Source organism: Somniosus microcephalus, unplaced genomic scaffold, assembly GCF_052327205.1.
Source record: "Somniosus microcephalus isolate GS21.2 unplaced genomic scaffold, FLI_Smic_1.0 unresolved_chr1, whole genome shotgun sequence".
Taxonomy (NCBI): domain Eukaryota; kingdom Metazoa; phylum Chordata; class Chondrichthyes; order Squaliformes; family Somniosidae; genus Somniosus; species Somniosus microcephalus.
Window position 1 is genome coordinate 56,198,519 of NW_028225179.1, and position 24,063 is coordinate 56,222,581.

Consider the following 24,063-nt stretch of genomic DNA (forward strand, 5'->3'; position numbering starts at 1 on the left):
GTATTGTTTTGTACTGTTACGAGTGTTGTTAATCCTATTGAACACAATACGGTTGAGCTCAAATGGGTGTCCAAGTCTGATCTGTCCATATAATCCCTATCGTCCAGAACTTGTAGTAAGAGGTGTGTTTTCGGTGCGCCCGAGAAAATCACTTACAGAGGGCAAGGTGTTCGAGAGTGGAATGAGGCTGGGAGAAGATTTGGGAATCGCAGGAAATGGGAAGAGGAAACTGGTGCAGGGAATCTCTGTGCCTAATAACACATTCAGAAAGGTACTGAGATAAGACCGGTGTCCCAGAGAGCCAGCACTGTGACTGTTCAGGTTTACGGTATCTCCCTTGAACAGGGTTCTTCATGCAGATTGGAAATCGACATCCATTGCATCAGATGTGGAGATCGGGCAGGAAAGTGGAATTGAGGTGGAAGATCAGCCATGATCTTAGTGAATGCCGGAGTATGGCCCAGTCCTGCTCCTTATTTTGCTGTTAATTAGACCCACAGGCCATTTGATGCGACCGTGTAAAGGGGGATTTAGTCTTTATCTAATGCGTGCTTCCTCTATCTCGGTTTTTTCTCTCTTTCACTATCTGCCGCATTTTGTCTCTCTCTCTGTCTCGTCCCTCTGCCTCTGTTTCCTTCTGTGTCATTGGCTCTATCTCTCCCCACCTTGTTTTCTCTCTCTCATTCACCTTTGCTCTCTCTCTCTCTCTCCCTTCTCTAGCTCTCTCATTTCTCTCTGCCTCGCTGTCTCTGACCCTTTATCTTCACTGCCTCTTGGGCCCTCTTTCTGCCTCACTCTCAGTCCTCATCTCTCCACCTGTATTGCTTCTCTCTGCCATATTAGCTCACTTGCACTCCCTCATTTTGCTTTAAGTCTCTCTCTATTTTACTGACTATTTCCCCTCACTCTAGCCATCTCTCCTTTTCTCTATCGTTTATTTTTCTCACACTCACTTCTCTCTTTTGTCTCCCCCTCTCTCTGCACCTTTATCTCTCTCCCTGCCTCTCACTCCCAGTTTCTCCATTTCTCTGTCTCCCAGTTTCTCGTTTTCTCTCTTTCTATGTCCAGGTCTACCTTCTCAGGCTAGATTCCTGATGTAACAGGACTGTCCAAACACTTTAACACTTAGCCCAGCCTGTGCTCTGAGCACATTGCATGAGCTGATCACACCTTCTGCAACCCCAGTTTTAAAATGAGCTGTCTAGGATGTGCCAGGCCCCAGCAGGGGCTTGGAGTCCTGCAAGATTTCACTGTTAATCTAGAGGGAAGCTTGCTTTGGGTTCTAACCTCTGCCTCCACGTCTCATCCAGCCCCATTCCTGAACACATTGTATTACATTTCATCGTCCAGTTACATATCCGCCTGCTTATGTATACATGCCTCCGATGTGCTCCTCTCTGTAAATCTAATGGGCCTTGTTTTTCCTTTTTGACAGGCTCTTTCTTTAATTAGAGTCATAGTTATACAGCACAGAAAGAGGCCCTTCGGCACATAGGGCTTGATGGACAGCGCAGACCCGATCTATTGTAATCCCATTTTCCAGCACTTGGTCCATAGCCTTCTATTCTATGGCGCTTCAAGTGCTCATTGAAATGCTTCTTGAATGTTGTGAGGGTTCCTGCCTCTACCACGCTTTCAGGCAGTGAGTTCCAGATTCCAACCACCCTCTGGGTGAACACGTTTTCCCTCAAATCCCCCCTAAACCTCCTGCCCCTTACCTTGAAACTATGCCCCCCTGGTTATTGACCCCTCTACTAAGGGAAACAGTTCCTTCCTATCTATCCTATCTATGCCCCTCATAATTTTGTACACCTCAATCAGGTCCCCCCTCAGCCTTCTCTGTCCTGCTGCCTTCAGGGATCTATGTACATGCACACCAAGGTCCCACTGGTCCTCTGTCCATCCTAGGGTCCTACCATTCATTGTGTATTCCCTTGCCTTGTTAGTCCTCCCAAAATGCATCACCTCACACTTTTCAGGGTTACATTCCATTTGCCACTGTTATGCCCATCTGACCAACCCATCTATATCGTCCTGTAGCCTGAGGCTTCCCTCCTTGGTATTTACCACTCCACCAATTTTCGTGTCATCTGCGAACTTACTGATCATACCGCCTACGTTCATATCTAAATCATTAAATTACACTATAAACAGCAAGCGACCCAGCTCTGATCCCTGCAGTACACCACTGGACACAGGCCTCCAGTCACAATAAACAACCTTCGACCATCACCCTCTGGCTCCTGCCACTAACCCAATTTTGGATCCAATGTGCCAACTTTCCCTGGATACCATGGGCTCTTAATTTCTTGACCAGTCTCCCAAGTGGGATTTTGTCAAAAGCCTTACTGAAGTCCATGTTGACTACATCAACTGCACTACCCTCATCCACACACCAAGTCACTCCCTCGAAAAATTCAATCAAATTGGTCCCTCGAAAAATTCAATCAAATTGGTTAGGCATGATCTCCCCCTGACAAAGCCATGCTGACTAACCTTGATTAATCCTTGCCTCTCCAAGTGGAGACTAATTCTGTCCCTCAGAATTCTTTCCAATAACTTCACTGGCCTGTAATTCCCTGGTTTATCCCTACAACCCTTCTTGAATAATGGTGCTACATTAGCTGTCCTCCAGTCCTGCACAGGAGGGGAGGTGAAAGAGTGGGAGAGCAATAGTGATAGGGGATTCTATTGTAAGGGGAACAGATAGACGTTTCTGTGGCCGCAGACGTGACTCCAGGATGGTATGGTGCCTCCCTGGCGCCTGGGTCAAGGATGTCACTGAATGGCTGCAGGGCATTCTGAAGGGGGAGGGTATACAGTCGGAGGTCATGGCTCACATTGGTACCAACGACATCGGTAGAAAGGGATGAGGTCCTGCAACAAGAATTTAGGGAGCTAGGTAGCAGATTACAAGCAGGACCTCAAAGGTTGTAATCTCTGGATTACTCCCGGTGCCACGTGCTAGTGAGCATAGGAATAGGAGGATAGAGCAGATGAATGCGTGGCTAAAGTGTTGGTACAGGAGGGAGTGCTTTAGTTTCGGATCACTGGGGCTGTTTCTGGGGATGGTGGGACCGGTACAAGTCGGATGGGTTGCACCTGAATCGGAACGGGACCAACATCTTTGCAGGGAGGTTTGCTAGTGCTGGTGGGGGTTTAAACTAACTTGGCAGGGGGATGGTGTACGGAGTGGAGCTACAGTAAGGGGTGATGCACAGCCAAATATAGTGGGGAAAAAAGGTCAGTCTGGCAGACAGAGCAAATGTGTAACGGCACAAGGGAGTATGGCAAGACTGGATGGCATTTATTATAATGGAAGGAGTCTTGCAAGTAAGGTAGATGAATTGAAGGTGTTGATGAACACATGGGAGTATGATATTGTTGCTATCACAGAGACATGGTTGAGGGAGGGGCAGGACTGGCAGCTCAATATTCCGGGGAATAGAATCTTCAGGCGAGACAGAGGGAGGTGTAAAAGAGGAGGGGGTATCGCAATATTAATCAAGGACTCAATTACTGCTGTAAGGAGGGATGATATAAGAACATAAGAACATAAGAAATAGGAGCAGAAGTAGGCCAATCGGCCCTTCGAGCCTGCTCCACCATTCAATAAGATCATGGCTGATCTGATCCTAACCTCAAATCTTCTATCACGCTGCATCCACCCGAACCCATGTGATCTCCCGGGAGAGGCGAAAAACCAGATAAAGACCCAATGGCCAATTTGGGAGAAAAAAATCTGGGAAATTCCTCTCCGACCCATCTAGGCGATCGAAATTCTTCCAGGAGATCACTCTGTCCCTATATTTTCTACAGTACTTACCTTCTGTAAAGGCGATCTCCACCCCAGCCAGGAACAGGAATAAAACCATCTCCTGAAATCTAACAGAAGCAGGTTCCTCTAATGAGGCCATATGGGTAGAATTTAAAAACAAAAAGTGGGCAAGCACTCTGCTCGGAGTGTACTATAGGCCCCCAAAAAGTCAGGAAGAGATAGAGGAACAGATATGTAGGCAAATCTCAGAGAAGTGTAGAAATAATAGGGTAATAAAGCAGGGGATTTCAACTTCCCCAATATTAACTGGGATAGTCAAAGTGTGTGAGGCTTAGAGGGTGTGGAATTCTTAAAGTGCGTCCAGGAGAGCTTTGTGACCCAGCATGTAGAAAGTCCTACGAGAGGGGGCGGTACTGGACCTAATTCTAGGGAATGTAGCCGGGCAAATGGTAGAAGTGTTAGTAGGGGAGAGCATTTTGGTGACAGTAACCATAATTCAGTGAGATTTCAGGTAGTCATGGAAAAGGACAAAGATGGACCGGAAATAAAAGTTCTAAATTGGGGGAAGGCCGATTTTAACATGATAAGGCAGGATCTGGCCAAAGTGGACTGGGTTCAGCTACTTGTAGCAAAATCCACATCAGAGCAGTGGGCGCCTTTCAGAAAGGTAATACAGAGAGTAGAATGGCAACATGTTCCCATAAAGGTGAAGGGTGGGACCAACAAGCCCAGGGAACCCTGGATGTCAAGGGATATACGAGAATAGATTAGGAAAAAAAGGGAGGATGTTGTCAGATACACAGGACTAAAAACAGTGGAAGCCCTAGAGGAGTATAGAAAGTGCAGGGGACTACTTAAAAAAGAAATTAGGAGAGCGAAGAGGGGGCATGAAAAAAAACTGAACGGCAAAATAAAGGAAAATCCCAAGGTGTTTTATAAGTATATTAAGGGCAAGAGGAGAACCAGGGAAAGAGTAGGGCCCATTAGGGACCAAAGTGGCAATCTGTGTAGAGCCAGAATATGTAGGTGAGGTTTTAAATTAATATTTTGCATCTGTTTTTACTATGGAGAAGGACGATGTAGGCATAGAAATCAGGCAGGGGGATGGTGATATACTTGAACAAATTAGAATTGAGAGGGAGGAGGTACTAGCGGTTTTAACGGGCTTAAAAGTGGATAAATCCTCAGGCCCAGACGAGATGTATCCCAGGCTGCTGTGTAAGGCAAGGGAGGAGATTGCAGGGGCTCTGACACAAATTTTCAGAACCTCTCTGGCCACAGGGGATGTGCCAGAGGACTGGAGAAGAGCTAACGTAGTACCATTATTCATGAAGGGTAGTAGGGATAAACCAGGGAATTACAGGCCAGTGAGCCTAACATCAGTGTTGGGGAAGTTATTGGAAAAAATTCTGAGGGACAGAATCAGTTTCCACTTGGAGAGGCAAGGATTAATCAAGGATAGTCAGCATAGCTTTGTCAGGGGGAGATCATGCCTGACCAATTTGATTGCATTTTTCGAGGGGGTGACTAGGTGTGTGGATCAGGGTAGTGCAGTTGATGTGGTCTACATGGACTTCAGTAAGGCTTTTGAAAAAGTCCCGCATGGGAGACTGGTCAAGAAGGTAAGAGGCCATGGGATCCAGGACAACTTGGCACAATGTATCCAAAATTGGGTTAGTGGCAGGAGGCAGAGTGTGATGGTCGAGGGTTGTTTTTGTGACTGGAAGCCTGTATCCAGTGGTGTACTGCAGGGATCGGTGCTGGGTACTTTGCTGTTTGTAGTGTACATTAATGATTTAGCTATGAATGTAGGAGGTATGATCAGTAAGTTCGCAGATGACACGAACATTGGTGGAGTGGTAAATAGTGAGGAGGGAAGCCTCAGGCTACAGGACGATATAGGTTAGACGGGCAGAACAGTGCCAAATGGAATTTAACCCTGAACAGTGTGAGGTGATGCATTTTGGGAGGACTAACAAGGCAAGGGAATACACAATGAATGGTAGGACCCTAGGGAGGATAGCGATCAGAGGGACCTTGGAGTGCATGTACATAGATCCATGAAGTCAGCAGGACAGGCAGATAAGGCATATGGGATAATTGCCTTCATTAGCTGAGACATAGAATATATGAGCCGAGAGGTTATGATGGAGCTGTACAAAACACTAGTTAGGCCACAGCTGGAATACTGTGTGCAGTTCTGGTCGTCACACTATAGAAAGGATGTGATTGCATTGGAGAAGGTGCATAGGAGAATCACCAGGATGTTATCTGGGCTGTAGCGCTTCAGCTATGAAGAGAGACTGGACAGGCTGGGGTAGTTTTCCTTAGAGCAGAGAAGGCTGAGGGGGGGACCTGAATGAGGTGTAAAAAATTATGAGGGGCATAGATAGGGTAGATAGACAGGACCTTTTCCCCTTAGCAGAGGGGTTAATAAACAGGGGGCGTCGTTTCAAGGTAAGCCGCAGGCGGTTTAGAGGGGATTTCATGGAAACCTTTTTCACCCAGAGGGTGGTTGGAATCTGGAACTCACTGCCTGAAATGGTGGTAGAGGCAGGAACCCTCACAACATTCAAGAAGCATTTAGATTAGCACTTGAAACGCCATAGCATACAAGGCTACGGACCAAGTTCTGGAAAATGGGATTAGAATAGACGGCTTGATGGCCAGTGCGGACATGGGCCGAAGGGCCTCTTTCTGTGCTCTATAACTCTATGATTCTATGATTCCCCTAGCATCTCCCCTGTGGCCAGAGACGTTCTGAAAATTTGTGTCAGAGCCCCTGCAATCTCCTCCCTTGCCTCACACAGCAGCCTGAGATACATCTCTTCTGGGCCTGGGGAATTATCCACTTTTAAGCCCACTAAACTGCTAGTACCTCCTCCCGCTCAATGATAATTTGTTCAAGTATATCACAATCCCCCTGCCTGATTTGTATGCCTACATCGTCCTTCTCCATAGTGAACACAGATGCAAAATATTCATTTACAACCTCACCTACATCTTCTGGCTCTACACACAAATTGCCACTTAGGAACCTAATGGGCCCTACTCTTTCCCTAGTTATCCTCTTGCCCTTAATATACTTAAAACACCTTGGGATTTTCCTTTTTTTTGCCCCCTCTTAGCTCTCCTAATTTCTTTAAGAACCCTCCTGCACTTTCTATACTCCTCTAGGGTTTCCACTGTTTTTACTCCTTTGTATCTGCCAAAAGCCTCCCTTTCTTTCCTAATCCATTCTTGCCTATCCCTTGACATCCAAGGTTCCCTGGGCTTGTTGATCCCACCCTTGACCTTTACAGGAATATGTTGGCATTGTACTCTCTTTCCTTTCTGAAAGACTCCCACTGCTCTGATGTGGATTTTCCTAGAAGTAGCTGATCCCAGTCCATTTTGGCCAGATCCTGCCTTATCATATTAAAATCGGCCTTCCCCCAATTTAGAACCTTAATTTCTGGTCCATCTTTGTCCTTTTCCATGACTACCTTAAATCTCACCGAATTATGGTCACTGTCATCAAAATGCTCTCCTACTGACACTTCTACCACTTGCCCGGCTACATTCCCTAGAATTAGGTCCAGTACTGCCCCCTCTCTTGTAGGACTTTCTACATGCTGGGTCACAAAGCTCTCCTGGATGCACTTCAAGAATTCCACACCCTCTAAGCCTTTCAGACTCTGACTATCCCAGTTAATATTGGGGAAGTTGAAATCCCCTACTATTATTACCCTATTAGTTCTACACTTCTCTGAGATTTGCCTACATATCTGTTCCTCTATTGACCCCTGACTGTTTGAGGGCCTATAGTGCACTCCCAGCAGAGTGCTTGCCCCCTTTTTGTTTTTAAGTTCTACCCATATGGCCTCATTAGAGGAACCTGCTAAGATATCATCCCTCCTTACAGCAGTAATTGAACCCTTGATTAATATTGCGACACCCCCTCCTATTTTACACCCCCCACTGTCTCGCCTGAAGATTCTATACCCCAGAATATTGAGTTGCCAGTCCTGCCCCTCCCTCAACCATGTCTCTGTGATAGCAACAATATCATACTCCCATGTGTTCATCAACACCCTCAATTCATCTACCTTAGTCGCAAGACTCCTTGCATTAAAATAAATGCCATCCAGCCTTGCCATTCTCCCTTGTGCCGTTACATATTTGCTGTGCCTTCCAGACTGACTTGTTTTTTCCACTATATTTGGTTGTGCATCACCCCCTACTGTAGCTCCACTCCATACACCATCCCCCTGCCAAGTTAGTTTAAACCCGCACACCCGCCCCACAACAGCACTAGCAAACCTCCCTGCAAAGATGTTGGTCCCGTGCCGGTTCAGGTGCAACCCATCCGACTTGTACTGGTCCCACCATCCCCAGAAACAGCCCCAGTGATCCGAAGCTAAAGCCCTCCCTCCTGCACCAACACTTTAGCCACGCATTAATCTGCTCTCTCTTCCTATTCCGACACTAGCACATGGCGATGGGTGTATTACACCCTTTGACGTCCAGCTTTTTAATTGTCTGGTCATTTTTTATGTTATCGAATATTTGAATAATTGGCAAGCGATATCTGCTGAGTGTATTTCCAGAGGACACCGATGCCGCAGGGGAGCAGGGATCCCAGCCAGGTTAAAATAACACTGGAAATGTTATTCTGCAGACCACCTAACAGTGGGAAGGAATTGGAGGGAAAATATGTGTGCAAATCTATAAAATGTATAAAATACATATAATCATGGGAGATTTTAAGGACACCAAATAATCTGGTAAGGAGAGGGTAGGGAAATTGGAAAAGGGAATGGAGTATTTACAGTGTGTTCAGGACTCCTTTTTTACCCAGTACGTAAGGAGCCCAACAAGAGAGGAATCACTGATGGATCTATAATGGGTGATTAACCAGAGCACATAAGGGAAGTGAAATTAGGTGAAAATCTAGGCTATATCGATCACAACATAATAAGTTTGAAGGTAATGATTCAGAAGGACAAAAATAATAGATTGGAAAAAGATGATTTTGAGGTGATGGAAATGGAACAAGGGAAGATAAACTGCAATAGAATATTGACAAAGCAAGAACAGCAGTGGAAAATATTTTAAAAGGATATCAAAAGAGTTCAGGAGAAATATATTCCACTAAAAACCAAGAACAAACTAGCCAATAATGAAATGCCATGGATGAATAAATAAATGAAGGCAAAATTAAAATTGAAGGAAAAGGCAGACACTGAGTACAGTGACAATAAAGGAGAGGATGACAAAAGGGAATAGGAGGCGGTTGGGAAAGAAGAAAAAAACAATTAGGAAGGAGAAAAAGAAGTACGACATCAAATTATTATGGAATATAAAAATAAATAGTAAAGCATTCTACAGACACTTAGAACAAAAGGTAAATCCGGATAGGGACAGGCCCACTGACTGATGCACAAGATAAACTCACAGGTAATGACCGTGAAATGGCAGAAATATTGGAGAATTGCTTTGCCTCTGTTTATACCAGCTAGACTAACAAGGTGGATATGACATTACAAGATGAGATGAAAAGAGCTATGAAGACATTTAAAATAGAAAGGGGAAATAATTCATAAACTAGCAAAAGTTAGAGTGGATAAAACCCCGATACCAATAGAAGCAAGGGAAGAGAGAGCAGAGGCACCATTATATAGACTTTACAGATTTACAGATGGCACCAAATTCGGGCGTATAGTTAGTTCTGAGGAGGACTGTGACAAAATACAAGAAGATGTTAATAAACTGGCGGGTTGGTGTGTAAATGGCCAATCAATTTCAATGTAGGTAAATGTGAGGTGGTGCATTTTGTTAGGAAGAATAAGGAGGCCGCGAACTCCTTGGTAAATAACTGTCTAAATGGGGTAGAGGATCAAAGGGATCTAGAGGGACAGATGCACAAATCATTAAAAGCAGCTTAACAAGGCCATGAAAATGCAACAAAGCACTGGGGTTAATTTCTAGTGTAAGAGAATTGCAAAGCAGAGAAGTTATGTTAAACGTATATACAACACACTTGGAGCACTGTGCACAGCTCTAGTCTTCATATCACAAAAAGGACATCGAGGCACTGGAGCAGGTGCAAACATTTTTTACAAGCGTGATACCAGAACTGAGAGGTTCTAAGTATCCAGAATGACTGAACATGCTGGAGCACTTTCTCTACAAAATAGAAGGCTGTGTGGTGACGTAATAGAGATCTTTAAAACTATGAAGGGGGCTTGATCGGTTAGATGTAGAGCAGATGTTTCCACTTGTGAGGGTTCCAAAACTAGGGGTCATCAATATAAGATAGTCATCAATAAATCCAATAAGGAATTCAGGAGAAACCTCCTTACCCAGAGAGTGGTGAGAATGTAGAGCTTGCTCGCACATGGAGTAGTTGAGGGGAATAGCAGAGTGCCTTTAAGGGGAAGCTAGATAAGTACATGAGGAAGAAATGAATAGAAGGTGGGTGTAGGCTCATGTGCAGCATAAACACCAGCATGGACCTATTGTCTGAATGGCCTGTTTCTGTGCTGTAAATATTATGTAATTCTATGCTGTATTCTGGAAAGACCAAGTACAGCTCTCGAAACAATGTTCAGCAATGGGCTGGGTGTCAGAGGGTCAAAACTCCGAACTTTCACCCCTACCGAGCTGAAGGTTTTGTGTAAAATGAATGTGGGGAGTTCAAACACAGTCCTTGGTGAGAGGTCAGATTTGTACCACACTAGGCCTTAAATTGGCAGACTGGCTGTTACGTGCTGAACAAGTGCCTTCAGCATAAGAAATAAGAGCAGGAGTAGGCCATACGGCCCCTCGAGCTTGATCCACCATTCAATAAGCTTATGGTTGATCATCGACCTCAACTCCATTTTCACGCCTGATCTCCGTATCCCTTGATTCCCCTAGAGTCCAAAAATCTATATATCTCAGTCTTGAATGTACTCAAAGACTCAGAATGCACAGCCCTCTGGGGCAGAAAATTCCAAAGATTCACAACGCTCTGAGTGAAGAAATTCCTCCTCATCTCACTCTTAAATGTCCTACCCCTAGTTCTAGACACTCCAGCCAGGGGAAACAACCTCTCAGCATCTGCCCTGTCAATCCCCTTCAGAATCTTGTATGTTTCAATGAGATCACCCCTCATTCTTCTAAACACCAGAGAGCATAGGCCCATTCTACACAATCTCTAATCATAGGACAGCCCTCTCATCCCAGGAATCAATCTAGCGAACCTTCGTTGCAACGCCTCCAAGTCAAGCATATCCTTCCTTAGATAAGGAGCCTGTTCAATACCTCTCTCTCCGACACTGATTTCAATCCACTTACAACCTTAACCCTCTCCTACTCATTCTGCATGTGTCTGTCTGTAATTTGTGTGTTTCTCTGTCCATCTGATGTGTCTCCGTGTGTGTGTGTGTGCCTGTGTGTTTCTGTATGTGTGTATTTGTGTCCCTGTGTATGTAAGTCTATATTTGTGTGTATCTATAGACACAAACACCTTTACCTGACACAAACACCTTTACCTAACAAAAATCTATCAACCTCTGTTTTGAACTATTGAAATGACCCCTAGACTCAACAGCTTTTTGGGGTAACCGTTTGGGGTAAGAGTTGCACCACACCTGGTTTGAAGAAGTGCTTCCTGACATCACCCTGGAACAGACTTTTTACAATGTAATTGTTATGCCCTCTTGTTCTAGACTCTCTCTGCCATTTTGACTACCTTCATTGAGTTTTTTGACGAGGTAGTAGCCGATGGATGAGGGCAATTCTGTTGATGCTGTGTTTATGGACTTTAAAAAGTCCTTTGATGAAGTACCACGGAATAGGCTTGTTAGCAAACTGAAGCCCGTGGGATAAAAGGGGCAGTAGCAGCATGGATACAAAATTGTCTAGCAGATAGACAACAGAGTTGTGCTGACTGACTGACTGACTGACTGACTGTCTTTCTGACTGGAGGGAGGGCGACAATGATGTTCCACAGGGTTCCGTACTAGGATAACTGCTATTTTTGATATACATTAATTGCTTGGAAATAGGGGTATAGGGCACAATTTTGAAATTTTCAGCTGACTCAAAACTTGCAAGTGTGGAAAACAGTGAGGATGATACAGGTAGACTATCCTTTATCCGAAAACCTCGGGACCAGCCGTGTTTCGGTTTTTGGAGAATTTCGGATTTCGGAAGGTGGGTCGGCAGGGGTCCGCGGGGGGTCGTGCGCACGACCCCACCGCGGACCCCCGCCGACCCCCCCGCGGACCCCCGCCGGCGCCGACCCCGACCCCCGCCGACTTACGGTCGGGGTCGGCGGGGGTCGGGGCCGGCAGGGGTCCGCGGGGGGGTCGGCGGGGGCGCACGACTTAGGCTGACGCTCAGCGTAAGTCGGCGGGGGTCGGCGGGGTGTCGTGTGCACAACTTACGCTGATGCTCAGCGTAAGTCGGCGGGGGGGGGGCCGGGGCCGGCGGGGGTCCGCGGGGGGGTCGGCGCCGGCGGGGGTCCGCGGGGGGTTGTGCGCACGACTTACGCTGACCGAAAAAACCTTCGGTTTTTAGAGGGTTTCGGTTTTCGGAAGTCCGGATAAAGGGTAGTCTACCTGTAGTAGTAGACTTGAAGAGGACATTGACAGCCTGGTGGAACGGACGGACACATGGCAACAACAACTCCATGTGTTTATATATTATTTATATAGCACCTTTAACATAGTAAAACATCACAAGGCGCTGCAGAGAAGCGTTTGAAAACAAAGATTGGCACCGAGCCAAATAAGGAGAAATGAGGGCAGATGACCAAAAGCTTGGTCAAAGATGTAGGTTTTAAGGAGCGTCTTAAAGGTGGAAAGAGTGGTAGAGAGGCGAAGCGGTTAATGGAGGGAATTCCAGAGCTTTGGGCCTTGGCAGCTGAAGGTACGGCCACCAATGGTGGAGTGATTATAATCGGGGATTCTCGAGGCCAGAATTAAAGGAGTGCAGATAACTTGGCGGAGCAGGGGGGTGGGGGTTGTATTGCTGGAGGAGATTACAGATAGGGAGGGGCGAGGCCATTAAGAGATGTGAAAACAAGGATGCACATTTGAAAATCGAGACATTGCTTAACCAGGAGCCAATGTTGGTCAGCGAGCACCGGGGTGATAGGTGAATGGGACTTCGTGTGAGTTTGGACACGGGCAGCTGAGTTTTGTTCTTCCTGATGGCATGGATATTTGTTAGGAAACTCATTTTGGCGTCAGATATGACTCCAAGGTTGTGAACAGTCTCGTTCAGCCTCAGATAGTTGTCGGGGAGAGGGATGGAGTCGGTAGCTAGGGAACGGAGTTTGTGGCGGGGACCAAAGGCAATGGCTTCAGTCTTCCCAATATTCAATTGTAGGAAATTTCTGCTCCATCCAGTACTGGATATCATACAAGCATCCTGACAATTTAGAGACAGTGGAGGGGTCGAGAGCGGTGGTGACACAGAGCTGGGTGTCGTCAGCGTGCATGTGGAAACTGACTGTGTATTCATATGATGTCGCTGAGTGGCAGCATGAAGATGAGAAATAGGAGGGGGCCAAGGATTGATCCTTGGGGGACACCATATGTAACAGTGCGGGAGCGGGAAGAGAAGCCATTGCAGGTGATTCTCTGTCTGCGACTCGATAGATAAGAATGGAACCAGGCAAGTGCAGACCAAACCAGTTGGACGATGGTGGAGAGGTGTTGGAAGAGGATTGTGTGGTCAACCGTGTCAAAGGTTGCAGACTGGTTGACCACGACGAGAAGGATAGTTTACTTTTGTCGCAGTCACATACGATGTGACTTTGATAAGAGCCGTTTTGGTACTGTAGCAGGGGCGGAAAACTGATTACAGGCATTCAAACGTGTTCCGGGAAAGATGGGTATGAGTTTGGGAGGTTCAATAACTTTGGAGTCGAATGGGAGGTTGGAGATGGGGCATTAGTTTGCGAGGACGGAGGGGTCAAGGGTTGTTTTTTTGAGGAGAGGGGTGATGACGGCAGATTTGAAGGGGAGGGGGGACAGTATCAGCGGAGAGGGAACCGTTAACAATATCAGCTAACATGGGAGCCAGGAAAGGAAGTTGGGTGGTCAGCAGTTTAGTGAGCCTGTACCATTCAATGAGATCATGGCTGATCTGCACATTGGCCCATATCATTTAATACCTTAGTTAACAAAATGCGATCAATCTCCGATTTAAAATGAACAATTGATCTAGGATCAATTACTATTTGGCGGAAGAGAGTTCTAAACTTCTACCACCCATTATGTGTAGAAGTGTTTCCTAATTTCACTCCTGAAAGGTCTGGTTCACATTTGTAGACTATGCCCCATCGTCCTAGAATTCCCAACCAGTGGAAATAGTTTCTCTCTCTCTCTCTCTCTCTACCCTATCTGTTCCCCTTAATATCTTAAAAACTTCAATCTTAACCTTCTAAATTCGAGGGAATACAACCCTGGTTTGTGTAATCTCTCCTCGTAACAACCCTTGGAGTCCGGGTATCATTCTGGTAAACCTACACTGCACTCCCTCCAAGGCCAATATATCCACCCTAAGGTGTCGAGCCCAGAACTGCTCACTGTACTCCAGGTGTGGTCTAACCAGGGCTTTGTATAGCTGCAGCATAACTTCTACCCCTCTGTACTCTGGCCCTCTAGATATAAAAGCCAGCATTCCATTAGCCTTTTTGATTATTTTCTGTACCTGTTCATGACATTTTAATGATCTTTGTAGCTTGACCCCCAAGTCTCTTTGGACCTCCACTGTTTTTAGCTTTTCACCATTCAGAAAGTACCCTGTGCTATCCTTTTTAGGTCCAATGTGAATGACCTCACATTTGACTACATTGAAAGCCATTTGCTACATTTTTGCCTATTCACTTAATCTGTTGATATCACTTTGTAATTTTATGCTTTCATCTACACTGCCTACAATGCTGCCTATTTTGTGTTATCACAAATTTGGATATGACTTTCTATGCCATCATCTAAGTCGTTAATTAATAATGTGAATAGTTGAGGCCCCAACACAGATCCCTGCGGGACACCACTAGTCACATCCTGCCAATTTGAGTACCTACCCATTATCCCTACTCTCTGTCTCCTGTTGCTCAGCTAATTTCCTAACTAGGTCAATAATTTGCAATGAATTCCTACTATCACCAAATTCTTCCACGCTACTTGTAATCCACTTTCTTTTATGTTGCAAGACAAACGCTCAATTCCAATCTGGTGATTTCTTGCCTTCCTTACCGAATAACTACCAGTGCATTCCTACTCTCACCAAATTCTTCCACTCTGCTTGTGTGAAAGATCCAGTGACGGATTCCCACCAGCCCGAGCTCGCCACGTTCTCACTGAATGAAACCTTCCTTCACGGGAAGCAGGCTCTGTTTGATTGTTTAGGCCCCGTCACCCCTGACCCTGTATTACTGCTGTCAGAATAATGGGCTGTACTCAGAAATAAAACTTACTGCATTGATCCGTGTGTTGTTTCTCTTTAGGATCAGTGTGTCCAATGACAAGGTGTTCGGGGCTGGAATGAGGTTAGGGGAAGATTTGGAAATCGCAGGAAATGGGAAGAGGAAACTGCTGCAGGGAATCTTTGCAAGTGCCTAATAACACATTCAGAAAGGTACTGAGATAAGACAGGCGTCCCAGAGTGTCAGCACTCTGACCGTTCGGGGTTCAAGATATCTCACTTTAACAGGTTTCTTCAGGCAGATTGGAAATAGACCGTTTGATGGGACAGTGTGGGGGCAGATTTACTGTCTACGATAGCAAAATACTGCGGATGCTGGAAATTCGAAATAACAGAAAACGCTGGAAAAAACTCAGCAGGCCAGGGCAGCATCCGTGGAGAGAGAAACAGAGTTAACGTTTCAGGTCGATGACCCTTCAGAACTAGAAAAAAGCAGGCAAGGGAATAGATTTTAAAGCCAGTTGGGGGCTGGGAAAAGGGGAGGGGATGAAAGAACAAAAGGGAATGTCAGTGATAGGATAGAAAGCAGGAGAGATAAAGAGATATTCAAGGCGAGAGGAGGTGGTGATGGGACAGGTAAAGGAACAAAGGATGGCTCCAGATGAAGTGTGAATGGCTCTGGCAGAATGAAGGACAGCTGCCATGTGGGAGGGAAGAAAAGGCCAGACGAAAGTGTGGATTAAAAAAAATGTATTATGTAATATATATGTGATAGGGGCCGAGGTTATGATCTGAAATTGTTGAACTTAATGTTGAGTCCAGAGGGCCGTGGTGTGGCTAATCGAAAGATGAGGTGCTGTTCCTCGAGCGTACGTGGGCCGTGGTGTGGCTAATCGAAAGATGAGGTGCTGTTCCTCGAGCGTACGTGGAGCTTCCATGGAACAATGCAAGAGGCCGAGGACGGTGAGGTCTGAGTGGGAGTAAGGTGGAGAATTAAAGTGACAGGCCAACGGGAGCTCGGGGTCCCCCTTATGGACTGAATGGAGGTGTTCCGCAAAGCGGTCACCCAATCTGTGTTTGGTGTCTCCAATGTAGAGGAGACCACATCACGAGCAGCTAATACAGTATACTAAATTGCAGGAAGTACAAGTAAATCGCTGTTTCACCTCGAAGGGGTGTTTGGATCCCTGGACAGTGGGAAGGGGGGAGGTATAAGGGCATGTGTTTTATCTCCTGCACTTGCACAGGAAGGTGCCAGGGGAAGGGGCACTGGGGATGGTAGAGAAGTGGACTAAGGTGTCGCGGAGGGAGCGGTCCCTACGGAACGCTGAATGGGGCGGTGAGGGGAAGATGCGTTTGGAGGTGAGATCACGCTGGAGGTGGCGGATATGGCAGAGGATGATCCGTTGAATGTGGAGGCTGGTGGGGTGAAAGGTGAGAACAAGGGGAATTCTGTCGTGGTTCCGGGAGGGAGGGGCAATGGTGAGGGCAGAAGTGCGGGAGATAGAACGGACACGGTCGAGGGACGTGTCAACCACAGCAGAGGGGAATCCTTGGTAGAGGGAAAAGGAAGACATGTCGGAAGCACTGGTATGGAAGGTGACATAGTCAGAGCAGATGCAGCGGGGATGGAGAAACTGGGAGAATGGAATAGAGTCCTTACAGGAGGTGGGGTGGGAGGATGTGTAGTCCAGGTAGCTGTGGGAGTCAGTGGGCTTATAGTGAATGTTTGTCAACCTATCGCCAGAGATGGAGACGGAGAAGTCGCGGAAGGGAAGAGTCGGAGATGGACCATGTGAAGGTGAGGGAAGGGTGGAAATTGGAAGCCAAGTGAATGAAATTTTCTAGTTCAGGGCGAGAGCAGGAGACGGCACTGATACAGTCATCAATGTACCAGAAAAAGAGGTGAGGGAGGGGACCTGCGTAGGACTGGAACAAAGAGCATTCCACATATCCCACGAAAAGGCAGGCATAGCTAGGACCCATGCGGGAACCCATAGCAACACCTTTGATTTGGAGGAAATGAGTGGAGTCAAAGGAGAAGTTGTTCAATGTGAGAACAAGTTCAGCCAGGCAGAGGAGGGTGGTGGTGGATGGGGACTGGTTGGGCCTCTGTTCAAGGAAGAAGCGGAGCGCCCTCAGGCCATCCGGGTGGGGGATGGAGGTGTAGAGGGATTGTACGTCCATAGTGAAAAGGAGGCGGTTGGGGCCAGGAAACTGTTAAAGTGGCGGAGGGCGTCGGGAGAGTCGTGGATGGAGGTGGGAAGAGACTGGACAACGGACGAATAAATAGAGTCGAGATAGGAAGAGATAAGTTCCGTGGGGCAAGAACAGGCTGAAACAATGGGTCTACCAGGGCAGTCCTGTTTGTGGATCTTGCAAAGGAGGTAGAAGCAGGCTTTGCGGGGTTGGGGAACTACGAGGTTGGCAGCCGTGGGGGGGAAGATCTCCAGTGGAGATGAGGTCAGTGACAGTCTTGGAAACGGTGGCTTGATGTTCGGTAGTGGGGTCATGGTCCAGGTGGAGGTAGGAGGAGGTGTCGGAGAGTTGGCGTGCAGCTTCCGCTAGGTACAGGTCGGTTCGCCAAACAACAACAGCACCACCCTTATCAGCAGGTTTAATGACAATGTCGGGGTTGGATCTGAGAAAGTGGACTGCTGCAAGTTCAGAGGGAGGTAGGTTGAAGTGAGTGAGGGGAGTAGAGAAATGGAGACGGCCGATGTCACGCCGGCAGTTTGCAATGAAACGATCTAGAGAGGCTAAGAGGCCAGAGGTAGTGGTCCAGGTAGAACGGGAATTCAGAAAGTGGGAGAAAGGGTCAGCCGTGCGGGGGGAAGACTCCTGGCCAAAGAAGTGGGCACGGAGGCGAAGGCTGCGGAAAAAGAGCTCAGCATCGTGCCGAGCTCGAAATTTATTGAGGTGAGGGCGTAAGGGGATGAAGCTCAGACCTTTGCTGAGGACTGATCGTTCGGGGTCAGAGAGGGGAAGGTCAGAAGGGATAGTGAAAACGCGGCAGGTGCTAAGATTGGGAGAAGGGGGTTACAGGAAAGTGAAGGGGAAGAAAGTTCCGGAGGGGCATTGGTGTTCAAAAGTTGATGAAGCTTGCGATCCTTGACATCCGAAAGGAAGAAAAAAAGTTTTTTGTTGAAGCGTCGGATGAGTCGAAGGACGAAATGGAACTGTGGAGCCGGACAGCGTCGGTGCTGCTGAAGAGAGAGGTCGAGAGTGTTCCTGTGGCGCCGCATGGCGTTGAGCGTGGATCTCAAGATGCGGCGAGAGCAGTAGTTCGAAGAACGATGAATATCTTGGAGATATTTGTAATCCTGGGTGGATCCGAAACATGAAGGGTGGAAGTTTAGTTGGAATCCACGTGGAATAAGTCGGAACCGGAGACAGTTGCTGGGGAAAGAAATGTGGCTGTGAAACCGAGTCTTGGCGGATACCTGATCAAACACGAGAAGGGAAACTGAAAGCAATGAAGGTGAACAAGGTTGAAGAGACAAACGGAGATCCCGTCGAAGAGAAGAGCAGAACTTCTTCAAGGTGGGCATTCCTAGAAGAGAGGTGGCAGTGAACCAGCACTAATCCGATAGCAAAATACTGCGGATGCTGGAAATCCGAAATAACAACAGAAAACGCTGGGAAAAACTCAGCAGGCCAGGACAGCATCCGTGGAGAGAGAAACAGAGTTAACGTTTCAGGTCGATGACCCTTCGTCAGAACTAGTAAAAAGCAGGAAAGGGAATAGATTTTAAAGCAAGTTGGGGGCTGGGAAAAGGGGGAGAGGATGAAAGAACAAAAGGGAAGGTCAGTGATAGGATAGAAAGCAGGAGAGATAAAGAGACATTGAGAGATATTCAAGGCGAGAGGAGGTGGTGATGGGACAGGTAAAGGAACAAAGGATGGCTCAAGATTTACTCTCTCTAGCCCATTCTTCCTCAGTCTCATTTTTTCTCTCTTTATCTGCCTCATTTTATCTCTCGCTCTGCCTCACTCTCATCTCTGCACCTGTTTCTCTCAATTGCTCTCTCTCTCACTCTCAGCTGCTCTATTCTCTCTCCCTACCTCTCTCTTTTCTCTTTGCCTCGCTGTCTCTCAGCCTTTTTGCATTTCTCTTCACTGCTTCTTGCTCCCTTTTCCTGCTTCACTCTCAGTCCCCCCTCTCTCCACCTGTATCACCCCTCTTTCTTCTCTCTGCCTCTCTCTCTCTCGCCATCCCTGCCACTATCTGCTTTTTCCCTTCTCTCCTCTCCCTGCCTCATTCTCACTCTCCCACTCTCTCTTTTGGCTTTAAGTCTCTATCTCTCTTTCTCACTTATTTTGCTGTCTGTCTCCTCTCACTTTGTCGCTCTTTCTCTCTTTTTGTCACTCTCCCTTTCTCTCTTTTTCTCTCCCTCTCTCTTTGTCCCGTCTGTCTCTGTATCCTCTCTGCACCCAGCCTGTGCTCTGAACACATTGCAAGAGCTGATCACAGCTCTTACACCCCCAGTTTTAAAATGCGCTGTCCAGGATGTGCCCGACCCCACCAGGGGCTTGGAGTCCTGCAAGATTTTGCTGTTAATCTAGAGGGAAGCTTGCTTTTGGTTCTAACCTCTGCTGCACCTCTGCCTCTGAATCTCATCCAGCCCCATTCCTGAACTGATTTTATTGCATTTCCTCGTCCAGTGACATATCCCCCCGCTTATGTATACATTGCCTCCAATGTGTTCCTCTCTGTAAATCTACTGGACCTTGATTTTCATTATTTTTGACCGCCTTTTTCTTTAACAGAATCGGCTTGGTCATTTGTGCATTAATCTGAAACCTTTGAATAATTGGCCTGCGATATCTGCTGAGCGTATTTCCATATAGGACACAGATGCCTCGGGGGAGCAGGGATCAAACCAGGTTAAAATAACACTGCAAATGTTACTCTACAGACCAGCTAACAGTGGAAGGGAATTGCAGGGAAAATATGTAAGGAAAACTATGAAATGAGTAAAATACATATAATCATCATGGGAGATTTCAACTACAGCAAATAATCTGGCAAGAAGAGGTAGGGAAATGGGAAAAGGGAATGGGGTCTTTACAATGTGTTCAGGAATCCTTTCTTACCCAGTACGTAAGAAGCCCAACAAGAGAGGAGTCACTGATGGATCTATAATGGGAAATGAACCAGAGCAGATAAGAGAAGTGAGCTTAGGTGAAAATCTGGACAGTGTGGATCACAACATAATAAGATTGATGATAATGACTGAGGAAAACAAAAGTATGGTGGATTCTGCAAAAAGACAGTACAACACTCGAAACAATCTTCAGCAAGGGGCTGGGTGTCGGAGGGTGAAAACTCTGACCTTTCACCCCTACTGATGTGAAGGAATTGTGTAAAATGAATGTGAGGAGTTCAGACACAGTCCTTGGTGAGAGGTCAGATTTGTACCACACTAGCCCCTAAATCGGCAGACTGGTCGAGCTAGTGCCTTCAGAAGCCTGTTTTAAACCCTCTCTCTCCGTCACTGATTTCAACCCACCTACAACCGTAACCCCCTCCCTCCTGCTCAGTCTGCATGTGTCTGTCTGTCTAATTTGTGTGTTTCTGTGTCCATCTGAACGTGTATGTGAGTCTCCATGTGTGTGTATGTGCCTATGTGTGTTTCTAGGTGTGTCTGTGTGCCTGAATCTGTGTGTGTGTTTGCATGCATTTGTGAGTATGTTTAATGTTTGAAGCCGGAGACTCTTCTTCAGAAGTGATAAAAGTTGGAAATGTAACAGATTTTAAGCAGGTGCAGAGGCCGGGGTGGAGGGGAGGAAGGAACTTAAGGGATGGTCTGTGCTAGAATGCAAGGCACGAGTGGTTAAATGTTGCAAATGGGGATGGCAGAATCATAAACAGCTGCCGCCTGAAAAAATGGGGGCGTTATAGTCTGAAATTGTTGAACTCCATGTTGAGACTTTTGAAATCGAGGCATTGCTTAACCGGGAGCCTTTGTAGGTCAGTGAGTCAGTCCCACCCAGCTGGACGATGGTGGAGAGACATTGGAGGAGGATGATGTGGTCAACCGGGTACGGTGACGTAGTGGTTATGTTACTGGGCTAGTAATCCAGAGGCTTGGACTAATGATCCGGAGACATGAGTTCAAACCCCACCACGGCAGCTGGGCAATTTAAATTCAGTTAATTAAATAAATCTGGAATTAAAAGCTAGTATCAGTAATGGTGACCATGGAACTACCGGATTGTTGTAAAAACCCATCTTGTTCACTAATGTCCCTTTTAGGGAAGGAAATCTGCTGCTCTTACCTGGTCTGGCCTATATGTGACTCCAGATCCACAGCAATGTGGTTGACTCTTAACTGCCGTCTGAAATGGCCTAGCAAGCCACTCAGTTGTGTGTCATTTGTGACTTTGAGAAGAGCTGTTTCGGTACTGTGGCATTAATGGAAACCTGATTGGAGAAATTCGGGGAAAGGTGGACACGGATTTCGGAGGTGACAATACGTTCAAGGACCTTGGAGAGAAAAGGGAGGTTGGAGATGGGGCGGGAGGTTGCAAGGACAGATGGGTAAAGGGTTGTTTCTTCATGGGGGTGATGAAGGCAGATTTGAAGGAGATGGGAACAGTACATTAGAGAACTGTTAACATTATCAGCTAACATGGGAGCCAGGAAAGGAAGTTGGGTGGTCAGCAGTTTAGTTGGAATGGGGTCGAGGGAGCAGGAAGTGGGTCTCATGGACAAGATGAGCTCGAAGAGAGCATGAGGGGAGATCAGAGAGAAACTGGTGCAAGTTCAAGGCTAGGGCAGGGGATAACCTTAGAGGAAGTTTGGCCCGGTGGGCTACGGGAAGGGAGGGAAGTGGCAGAAGCAACTGATTGGATGGTCTCAATCTTAGTGACAAAGAAGTAAATGACCTCCTCAAACTTGTTGATGGAGGTGAGGGTGGATGAGACAGGGGAGAGAGGTTTAAGAAGGTGGTTGCAGTAGAGAGAAGAAGCCGGGGTTATCTTTGAATTCTGGAATAGTGAGCAGTTTTGGCAGATGGGAGCAGGACCCGATGGTGTTTTGAGATCTAGCCAGACCTGGCAGTGAATGCTAAACCAGTTGTTCGCCATATCAGTTCAAGTCTGCGTCCCTTGGACTTAAGGAAGTGAAGATGAGGGCTGTGCCGGGGCAACAGCCAGGGTGAGAGAGAGTGTAATGGTTTTAAAGGGAACTCGGCCATCAAAGGTGAGGGTGTGGTTAAGCAAATTGGTAGCTGCAGAAATGTCATGGTGAATGGAGGGCCAGAGGCCAGACAGTTGGGATATTGAAAGTGCAGATGCAAGTGAATTAGGAGAGAGTTTTTTCCAGGGGCAGACACCGAGGAAGACGGGTTGGGAGGGGGAAGGGGAATGTGAATGAAGAACGAAAGAAGGAAGTGATCAGAAATGGCCTATCTGTGATTGACACAATGGGGGCAGTGAGGCCCCGTGAGGTGGCAAGAAAAGAGAAGGCTGCAGGATGATCTAATAGAGATCTTTACATTTATGAACTGGTTTGATACGGTAGATGTAGAGCAGATGTTGGCACTAATGGCGAGTCCAGAACAAGTGGTCATAAATATTAGATCGTCACTAATAAATCCAAGAGGAATCCAGGAGGAACCTCTTTATTCAGACAGTGGTCAGAATGTAGAGCTTGCTGGCACATGGAGTAGTTGAGGTGAATAGCAGAGTGCCTTAAAGGCGAAGCTAGATAAGTATATGAGGGAGAAAGGAATAGAAGGATATGATGACAGTGTTGGAATCGACAGAAATCAACAGGCTGAGACTTTTCTTTAGGCAAAAACAAAACGTGTCTGACTTTAATCACATCTCCACGAGGACTGGCAGGGGCTAAGCAGGGGCTATGACGTCACCACGCAACCGACGTCATGACGTTCCCGACGCTCTTAAAGGAACCCTGCACCAATAACCCAACCCAGCATGTACATACCACAACATTGCTATACAAAGTGAATTATGTTATTGTCCCTTTCTGGTCTCCGCCACAATAGGATGAGGTCAAGTAAGGTGGGAGGAGGCTCGTGTGGAGCATAAACACTGGCGTAGACCTGTTGGGTTGAATGGCCTGTTTCTGTGCTGTAAATACATGTAATTCTATGGTGTATTCTGGAAAGACATGATAAAGCACTCAACAATCCTCAGCAAGGGGCTGGGTGTCAGAGGGCCAAAACTCTGACCTTTCACCCCTACTGATCTAAGAGGATTTGTGTACAATGAATGTGGGGAGTTCAAACACAGTCCTTGGTGAGAGGTCAGATTTGTGCCACACTAGGCCTTAAATCGGCAGACTGGCTGTTAAGTGCTGAACAAGTGCCTTCAACATAAGAAATAAGAGCAGGAGTAGGCCATACGGCCCCTCGAGCTTGCTCCACCATTCAATAAGATCATGGCTGATCATCGACCTCTGCTCCACTTTCTCACCCGATCTCCGTATCCCTTGATTCCCCTAGAGTCCAAAAATCTATCGATCTCAGCCTTGAATGTACTCAATGTCTCAGCATGCACAGCCCCCTGGAGCAGAGAATTCCAAAGGTTCACAACCCTCTGAGTGAAGAAATTCCTCCTCATCTCACTCTTAAATGACCTACCCCTTATCCTGATACTGTGCCCCCTAGTTCTAGACACTCCAGCCAGGGAAACAACCTCTCAGCATTAACCCTGTCAATCCCCTTCAGAATCCTGTATGTTTCAATGAGATCACCTCTCATTCTTCTAAACACCAGAGAGCATAGGCCCATTCTACACAATCTCTTATCATAGGACAGCCCTCTCATCCCAGGAATCAATCTAGCGAACCTTCGTTTCACCGCCTCCAAGTCAAGTATATCCTTCCTTAGTTAAGGAGCCTGTTCAAT

The 24,063-nt window shown here is 46.8% G+C and overlaps 1 long non-coding RNA gene across 1 annotated transcript in view; it reads left to right on the plus strand.

Annotated features, from left to right (window-relative positions):
* LOC147095310 (uncharacterized) overlaps positions 1-24,063 on the plus strand; it is a 35,491-nt gene that overhangs the window by 2,347 nt on the left and 9,081 nt on the right. Inside the window, exon 2 of the long non-coding RNA XR_015074779.1 lies at positions 15,267-15,397. This is a non-coding gene — a long non-coding RNA (uncharacterized LOC147095310). The remainder of the gene's footprint in view (positions 1-15,266; positions 15,398-24,063) is intronic.